The sequence below is a fragment of the Babylonia areolata genome, chromosome 3 (genome assembly GCF_041734735.1).
Source record: "Babylonia areolata isolate BAREFJ2019XMU chromosome 3, ASM4173473v1, whole genome shotgun sequence".
Lineage (NCBI taxonomy): Eukaryota > Metazoa > Mollusca > Gastropoda > Neogastropoda > Buccinidae > Babylonia > Babylonia areolata.
The window spans coordinates 9858140-9868139 of NC_134878.1; the positions used below are offsets into that span (position 1 = coordinate 9858140).

General features: G+C 46.8%; 1 protein-coding gene across 4 annotated transcripts in view; it reads left to right on the forward strand.

The window, feature by feature from the left end:
* The window catches only part of LOC143279707 (uncharacterized), a 60674-nt gene that overhangs the window by 6774 nt on the left and 43900 nt on the right, over positions 1-10000 (forward strand). The gene's annotated exons all lie outside the window — the stretch shown is intronic.

The window sequence follows — 10000 nt, forward strand, 5'->3', positions numbered from 1 at the left end:
CTCTCTGTCTCTGCCCCCCCCCCCCCCCCCCCCTCCCCCCCCCTCTCTCTCTCTCTCTCTATGTGATTTCTTTTTCGTCATTTTTATTCAGAGGCTGTAGCCTAACAAATAGATTCTCTGTCTCTGTCTCTGTCTCTCTGTCTCTCTGTCTCTCTCTCTCTCTCTCTCTCTCTCTCTCTCTCTCCAATGACTTAAAGCAGCATTGTGTAGTCCATGCAATGACATATATAATGTAGTTTTGTGTAGTGTAGACCCTGTTTCAGGGCGGGGACTGGATGAAAAAAAAGTGCACCAGTGCTTATCTATTATCCTCGATAATAAAGAATTTGTCTTGTCTTGCCTTGTCTTGTCTTGTCTTGTCTCTCTCTCTCTCTCTCTCCTCTCTCTCTTTCTCCCCCCCCCCTCCTCTTTTAGAGAATATAGAAGACAAAGTATGAAACCCACCTCCACCCCCTCCCCGGCATTTTCAGTAGCATGACCGTTTCAGGTTACACGCGTACTGTGTTCTGGTTTTCCACCTCCTGTCTTGGGTTCATATTCACAGCGACGAGGAACGTTATAATTATGTTGGGGACAGAGTACAGCGCACTGTCATTGTTGTGCTATCGCGGTGAGCAGATGTACTTCTTCAGCTGGATTTTTTTTTCTTGTTTTTAGACGCGCGCGCGCGCGCACGTGTGTGTGTGTGTGTGTTGAGGAGGGAATGGTGTGTGTGTGTGTGTGTGTGTGTGTGTGTGTGTGTGATATAGCATTGTGCTGTATGCCAGCCCAAAGTTTATAACGACCTCATTTTCCACTCCCCCATCTCTCTCTCTCTCTCTCTCTCTCTCTCTCTCTCTCTCTCTCTCTCTCACACACACACACACACACACACACACACACACACACACACACAAACGCACGCACGCACACACACACATACTCTCTCTCTCTCTCTCTCTCTCTCTCTCTCTCTCTCTCACGGCACTCACGCACACACACTCAAACACACAGACACACACAGAGACACACACACACACACACACACACACACACACACACACACACACACAAACGCACGCACGCACGCACACACACATACTCTCTCTCTCTCACGGCACTCACGCACACACACTCAAACACACAGACACACACACACACACACACACACACACACACACACACACACACACATCACACACACACACATATATAATACCATTGTTTTCCCTTCCCAGCCCCACCACACAACACACACACACACACACACACACACACACACACACACACACACACACACACACACAGTGCATCACGTACGCATACCATACAAAGAAGCACACCACTGCAGCCGCAACTGCTATCGCCCCACAGCAAGAATAAGGTACCAAGGAGAAAGTCCCAAACTACTATGCTAGTAAAATGATACATCTTGTGTGTTTGTATCAGTCACAGCCTCAGGTACATACCTTAAGACCAGACTGAACAATTCATAAAGAAGATAACAAGAGGACAGTGTGCGTGACCCTGAATAACCATAGAGATAGTACCAACGTAGCACAGATACAGGACAGCTTTTCCTCGGTAAACCAGATATCCGACAGTGGTGATATATGAGACTGGTACAATGGTCGAGCGGCGGGCTCCTCAGCTGCGGCGTTTGTCATGTCTGCGGTTCGAATCTGGACAGTACCTGAGGGGTTGGGAATGGAAATTTCGCTAGTTTCTCAGTTCAGTTCAGCTCATTTACTTGAGGAGGTGTCACTGCGTTCGGACAAATCCATATATGCCTACACCACATCTGCTAAGCAGATGTCTGACCAGCAGCCGCGTTACCCAACGCGCTTAGTCTCTCGGATCAACATTGGTGCAGATTTGCTATAACATTTGTGTGTTCAGGCATGCATTTCAAATGAGCATGTAAGAGATCACATCGTTCATGTCAAAACGTTTGATGGATTATGGAAACAAGAGCACAACCACTCTGCCACCCACCTCGTGAGTTTTGTGGCCAAAATGGCGGGGTCTGGCGCCCGGTGTGTGTGTGTGTGTGTGTGTGTGTGTGTGTGAAAGCATACACGCAGAATCTCACTGGTGGATTTATGAGTGAACGGGAAGAAGTTGCAGCACCCCTCACCCCACCACCCCCACCCAGATCCGTCCCATACACTACTTAAGCTACAACTACTGCCACAACCTTCACAGCTTCCAACATATATTGTATGACTAACAGTACTACCCGTGCTGTTGTTGCTTCTGCATCTGCCATTATTTCATCTCGGTATACTTTTTTTCTTTCCCGTAAGTAAAACAACACTAAACTGTCACGATAAATTATCGATGATAATAATAGTAATCATCATCACAATCATACGACAGTGATAATAATCATCACATTGAACTGTCTATTTTTACGTTCATGATTCTGATGTTAACTGTGCTTTCAGCATTCACTCAGCGAAATCGAAAGCTCAGTACAACTGTCACTGTCGGTTAACAGCGGGCATGTTAGAATGGCATTGTATAATGCCAACGAATACTTAAAAACCACGAACCGCCAACTGTACAGCACGATTCAGGAAGTAATGTAGGTTCCCTGCCACTTGTTAATATGGATGCAACATTTTAAAGGCTTCTACTATTTGTTGATTAAAGTGGGCACTGAAGATCTTATATCTATGTGCGCGCGCGCGAGTGTGTTTGTGTGTATGTGTGAGCCAAAGCACTAAATTTGAAGAAATTTGTTTTTGCTCTTTTTTTTTTCCAAATCCATTCACAAGATATATTTGTCTGTTTTTTGTGCACGCGTTGGTGTGTGTTTCGCATCACACACAAGAAAGAAGGGCATAAAGCGGTTGTCATGTATACTTTTTATCTGACAATCATTGTTCATTCTATTGTTCACCGCTTGCCAAGTTATGTACAACGCAAATGGACAACTCGATCTTGAGCACTTTTTTTTTTTTTTTTTTTTTTTTTTTTTAACATTAGCATTTTTATTTGGTAATAGTCACTCCGAGTGCAAACCCAATGCGGTCAGTCTCCAAAATTGTGGACTGCGGCATCATGCCCCTCCCCCTCACACACACACACACACACACACACACACACACACACACACACATGCACACACACACACACACACACACACACACACACACACACACACACACACACACACACACACACACACACACACACACTGAAACAAAACAGTTACTTTATGGCAGATCATGTGGTTTTTGATGTCGTTGTTGTTTTGCCATGTGGATTGGCTGGCCACGCAGGCAGACTGCCCCAAATTGCCGGAGAACAACAACAAAACATAACCAAGAAGCCCTTGAACTAGCGATAACAGTCTGACTGAGGACCATTAGACCTTACGGGATTTGAACCCGTGTTCTTATGTAAGGGAGAGTTTTCCGCCTTCAGTGTTTTCCTATCAATCTTAGGTGTTTGTTTTGTTTCATTTGTTGACATGCTGCCTTTCTCTTATATTTTTTCCCGCCTTGAATATTTCCTTCCTGTGCTGCTTTATCAGCGCAAACTGCAACCGAATTTAAAAAAAAAAAAGAAAAAAAAAAGATATCGGACCATATCATTTGATTAACCAACCGCTCTTAACGCTGCTCTATTTGCAGAGGGTTATGAATGGTTGTGTGTTGTTTGGGATTTTGGATTTTTGTCATCTGTTTCCTTTCCTGTTCCTTCCTGTGTCGGTTTCCCCCCATCTATTTATATTTCATTGCATATTCTCTGTCTTTATTTGTTTATTCATTTGATGTATTTAATCCTTCGTCTTTTCAAACAGATGCACCACTTCCCAGGCGCCTTTTTATTTCTTCACCGTGACGCAAAAAACAAAACAAAACAAATAAACAACAAGAGAGGCAAGGCCTTCAAGACTCACTTGTGATAAATTAAGTCCCCTAGCATTAATTACAGAGTAATTTCCCTTTTTTACTATCTGCACCAAAACGTTTGGAAAATAAATAAAAATTCCATGCTTAGCAAAAGAAGTTTCTGTTTGAACAAAAAATTATAATAATGACTCCTCTTGTTGTTGTGTCAGAATAAGAGGTCAAAGTGCCAAGTTTAGAGAATACAAATAATATAAATATAACAGTAAATGCAGTTTGCATATAATTAGGCTTCTTTTTTATTTTTTTGTGCCCATCCCAGAGGTGCAATATTGTTTTAAACAAGATGACTGGAAAGAACTGAATTTTTCCTATTTTTATGCCAAATTTGGTGTCAACTGACAAAGTATTTGCAGAGAAAATGTCAATGTTAAAGTTTACCACGGACACACACACACACAAGACACACGGACACACACACACACACACACACACACACACACACACACACACACACACACAGAGAGAGAGAGAGACAACCGAACACCGGGTTAAAACATAGACTCACTTTGTTTACACAAGTGAGTCAAAAAACCAATCCGGGAAAGATCTGATATGAGGGCCACTTACGACGGCGTGTCAGTGGTATGACAGACAGTCATGCCGTCTGGTGACTGGCATGTAACAGACTGCGGGCAGTGAGAGCCTGGGGTTTGAGGGGTAGGGGGTGGTGCTTGGTGGGTCATCACTCGAGTTCCGGCTGAAAGAGGAAGTGGACCTTGATGATTGTTAGGACTGGCACTTATACCATGATGGCGGATCTCATTGGACTTGTCGGAGACGGATGCGTTTAATTCTTCAGTGCACCAGTAACACGTGCCACGCAAGCACCTTTTGTGTGTGTGTGTGTGTGTGTGTGTGTGTGTGTGTGTGTGTGTGTTGATGAATAGATATATTCTAATTTGAAGGACAGTCAACATGGCTCATTAAACACTCACTACACATGTTATTTGGCGTGTTGGAGACGGCTGGCTCTGCTTAGTGATTCAACAGTCAGCAGAGATCGTAAACATGCAGTCTTATGCTGTAATTTTCATGAAACTGAATTTTGCTCGGGAGTGCTGCTGTATATAAATGTAAAGGGGGCGCCGCATTTTCTCCATACAGCGTGTACGTGTAGGATAAATGTTTTGATCATTAACACTTCATTAAAGAGACATGATTGGGGACGCTTAAGAATGATAATTGATAATTGTCATTATTATAGTTGTTTTTTGTTGTTGTTGTTTTTTAAAGGTAAAGTGATTAACATTCCACCGCATAAAAGCGCGCCACCTCAGAATCATGTTTGATTATTTTACCTGTGTGGAAGCAGGAGTAAAGGTTGGGTTGGGGGTTAAGGAGTGTCATACTGTGTGTGTGTGTGTGTGTGTGTGTGTGTGTGTGTGTGTGTGCTGTCGCGTTGTTAAAGTTTTAAGAATGTTCGTTATTTCCGTGTGTTTTGTTTAAAACTCCGCGGTTAAAATTGAACCCTTTCCTTCTGCCTGTGTACAAATGGTACTCTTGCTGTTTCAACCACGCAGAATACTGTGGATGGATGCCACACACGACTTCCAAGAATGCAGTTAGAAGAGGGAGGTTTGGTGGAGATGGTTTCACTGTTGCGATATGCGTCCTTTTTTTGACACACACACCCTAACCTCCTTTCGTAGAAACACACACTGTCACAACCCGTAAGGGGTTGCCCATGAACCCCCACGTCACCCCTTCCCAGACTAGCTAACGTCCCGACAACACAAACACAGAGACACAGAAGAGTTCAGCTCGTTGCTTTACTGTGGTGATGCAAAAAATACATAAATACCCGCCACAAAACAAGGCATTACAAACCAAAAAAATTACCTTTGTCTAAACACAGCACAATTCTACAAGTTACAGTCAACCTGCAGCACCAGTGCTGCTCAACCCCACTGCCAGAGTTCAAACTCGTGCTGACAGCCGAAAACGTGCAATCGTAGCTTGATGGCTGAAGCTGGTCGGCCAGAGGGACAGTGGAAAGGTGGAAAAGGGGTAGATGGAAGTATGGAGTGGGAGCGGGAGTGGGAACGGGAGTGAGGAAGTTTCCACGCTTGTGTTCTGGGGACCCGTCGAAGGCAGCGGCACGAAGGGGAAGAAACACCGGAAAAACCTGTCACCAGGCACGTCACTGGCCCAGAGTGAAACAGACAAATACAGAAGAAGGGGTGACAAAGGGAAACGCCCCCACTACTTCATCGACGGCGCCCTACAGCATGCACGCTGGAACGGCGACCCGTCTCTCTGCGAAGCTTGGCCTCAACCGCCCAGGCAATCTCTCTCTCCTAACCAAAATTAAATTAATTGACTCCTGAACTCGCTCAGAGTTCGAAAAAAAAAAACCGTTCAGGAGAAGGGACATGCCACACGTGCAAAAGCACGAAGGAGAGAGGGAGGTGAAGGAGAGGGATGGAAAGAGGGGGGAGAAGGGAGAAAGAGAAGAAGGGGGAGAGAGGAGGAGAAGGGAGAGAGAGGGAGGGGGGGGGGAAGAAGGGAGAGAGAAAGGGGGAAAAGGGAAGAAAAAAAAATGCAGACAGGCATGCACGCAGATCGCCAACGAGCCGTGACAATACCCCCCTTCTTAAATTCAAACCACATGGTTTGAACCTTGACCACATGTCGCGGCGAGTACACACAAAAATGTTCAACCAAACCCCGTGACAGATTTTCCATGAATTTCCCCATTTCTAAAAATAGTTCGCCTGAGGCCAGAAACACACCCACACATGTTCAACAGAAAGGAACTTGCCTCAACGTGTACCCAGCACAACAATTCCATCAATCAGGTCATACACATTTTGAAAATAAGAGAAAAAGGACAAGAAAAAATTGTATAACCTGTTTAGATAGTACCCCCCACACTTTCTAACACTTGAATATGTACACGTGGCAAACAAAGCAAAAATGAAAAGGCCAAATACAGACTTTACTTTTTAACGGTGTGCCCGTTTTAAGAGCTCTAGCCTGTTCTGCATGTTGGGACGGAGCAACACCTTGCCGCCCTTTACAAACTCTCTAGGCATCCCCCCAAAAGGGACTCTGGGGACTCTTCGTGTAGCGACTGCCTTCTGGCACCTCTCGCATGACTGGACATAATGCCTGATGTCGGCACACATACCCGGCCAATAAAAATGAGGGAAAATCTTGTCCCGGGTGCATTGAATGTCCAAATGACCCGACATGGAGTCGACATGGCCCAGCAGCAATATAGAAGTGCGCAGAGCCTTAGGAACACAGAGCTGTGTGACTTCTCCACAGTGGTTCCTGAAACATCGGAAGAGCACACCCCGCTTACGGCGGTAAGTTACTTCTCCAGACCCTGCCTTCTGAACCAGTTTACTTTTGGCTGACTCTCTTGCTTTCAGCAGGTCTGGGTCTTGATCCTGCTGCTTTATGAGCTCCTCTCGAGTCATGTGACCATCTACACTATCTGGGGGAAGTGGAAGGACAGACTTGGAACTACGCTTGGGCTGGGCTCTACTCCTCACAGTACCCACGATCTTGGAGTCAGCGTAGACGGGAACGTCCACGGACGTGCCAACAGCATTCCATGCCGTGTTCCCAATAAGGACGTCCTCAACTGGTGCCTCCATTACGGCCACATGAAACCTGCCGCAAACGAAAGGCGACTGCAGATTCACCAAAGCTATCGGCAGCAAAGATGAACATCTGGATTCTGCCAAGATGACTCGGACAGTAGATCCCGTGAACGAACTGGGAGGAACCAGGTGACGGGCCACGACAATCATGTGAGCCCCAGTGTCGCGCAAACCTCGGACAGTCTCTCCATTGACTACGACCTCACAACGGGGGGAGTATGTTTGTGAAGCGCAAGGGACGCACAGAGTAGGGGGTGGAGGGAGATATTTTTCCTTTGAAGGCAAGCGAGTGACCACCATAGAAACTCGTTTAGGAGGATTACACTCCCGAGCGAAGTGTCCGATGTTGCCACACCTGAAACAGGTTGGTGGCTTGGGGTTGTGGGTTCCCTGAGCCCCTGGCTGTCCGGTGCCAGATTGATTGGAAAGGTTCTCATTGGCCTGAACTGGCCTGGAAACTATGTCCTGGTCTCTTTCCATCCTCTTGGAGGCCTTGAAATCTGCTTCGGCTGAACGCCCTGCCTTCCTAGCACGAGCGACCTTCGTTGCGATACGGGCCACATTTTCTACCCTACGTGGTTCTTCTTTGCGAATTTCCGTAACCAATTCGGGAGTCAAGATCGCAAAGAACTGCTCTTGGAGGAAGAGATCCTTGATGTCCTCCACTTGATTTTCGTCCCGTCCACTCGCAGTGCACCAACGAGATAGGCACGTCTTAAGGCGATCAAGGAACTGCTCAAAAGTTTCCTCAGCCTGCTTCCGCATGGAACGAAACTTCTTCCTGTATGAGTCAGCATCCAACAGGAAGACGCGCAACAGTGCTGCCTTCAGCGAATCATAATCCCTAATTTCAGTTTCAGAGAGTCGTAGACAGGCATCTCTAGCTCGGCCTTGAAGCAAGGTAACTAGACGGGCTGCCCAAGACTCACGTTTCCATCTGTTAAGGAGAGCTACCCTCTCAAAATGGCTTAAGAACGAGTCCAGGTCGTCCTTCCCGTCGAAGGGTGTGAGGGTGAGCTGCTGTACCGACCTGGCCTCTATCTCTTCTTGCTTAAGCTCGAGCTTCCTCTCAAACCTCTGCCTCTCCTCTTCCAACCGTCTCTCTCTGAACAACCTGTCCTCCTCCCTTGCACGTCTAGCCTCCTCCCTATCTTCTTGGATACGCCTTTCCTCTCTGATTCGCCTAGCCTCCTCTTTCTCTTCTTCTCTAATTCGTCTCGCCTCCTCTTTCTCTTCTTTGATTGCATCTATCACGAACCGAGCCAAAGCCTCACCAGATAGTCCTAGATCAGAGCCCAAGGTCCGGAACTTAAAATAAGGGTCTTGAGCGGAAGCAATCTCTGACTTGGCCTCACCCTTACCTGCTGAACCGGGCGAGCCATGAAGCTGTTTGCCTAACTGCTCTTTGACCCAACCAGACAATTCTGTTTTCTCAAGGGTCCCTGGAGAACGGCTCGTATCATCCCGTTTGGGTGCTGGTGTTTTATGCCCTGGTGTGGCAGCGTTAGCGGCTTGCCTCCGTGTCAACATAGTGCCACGTTTCTTCAAGGGATACAGTCTGAATACACTTCCGCCACACGACAGTGACTACTCTTCCTACGTAAAATAGTCTGCGGACACCACGACCTTCAGCAACAACAAGTGAGTTACAAACACCCAGTCTATCTTGTCCAAACACAATCTTTACGGCACCCACAACCAAATATGAAGTGTTTTCAACGAACCAAATGATGGGACAAACAGAACAAAGACACCCTCCCCACCTTACCTTCCTAACTAACCTATCAGATACCCCGCATCTCCACCATTGTCACAACCCGTAAGGGGTTGCCCATGAACCCCCACGTCACCCCTTCCCAGACTAGCTAACGTCCCGACAACACAAACACAGAGACACAGAAGAGTTCAGCTCGTTGCTTTACTGTGGTGATGCAAAAAATACATAAATACCCGCCACAAAACAAGGCATTACAAACCAAAAAAATTACCTTTGTCTAAACACAGCACAATTCTACAAGTTACAGTCAACCTGCAGCACCAGTGCTGCTCAACCCCACTGCCAGAGTTCAAACTCGTGCTGACAGCCGAAAACGTGCAATCGTAGCTTGATGGCTGAAGCTGGTCGGCCAGAGGGACAGTGGAAAGGTGGAAAAGGGGTAGATGGAAGTATGGAGTGGGAGCGGGAGTGGGAACGGGAGTGAGGAAGTTTCCACGCTTGTGTTCTGGGGACCCGTCGAAGGCAGCGGCACGAAGGGGAAGAAACACCGGAAAAACCTGTCACCAGGCACGTCACTGGCCCAGAGTGAAACAGACAAATACAGAAGAAGGGGTGACAAAGGGAAACGCCCCCACTACTTCATCGACGGCGCCCTACAGCACGCACGCTGGAACGGCGACCCGTCTCTCTGCGAAGCTTGGCCTCAACAGCCCAGAGCAATCTCTCTCTCCTAACCAGATTGACTCCTGAACTCGCTCAGAGTTCGAAAA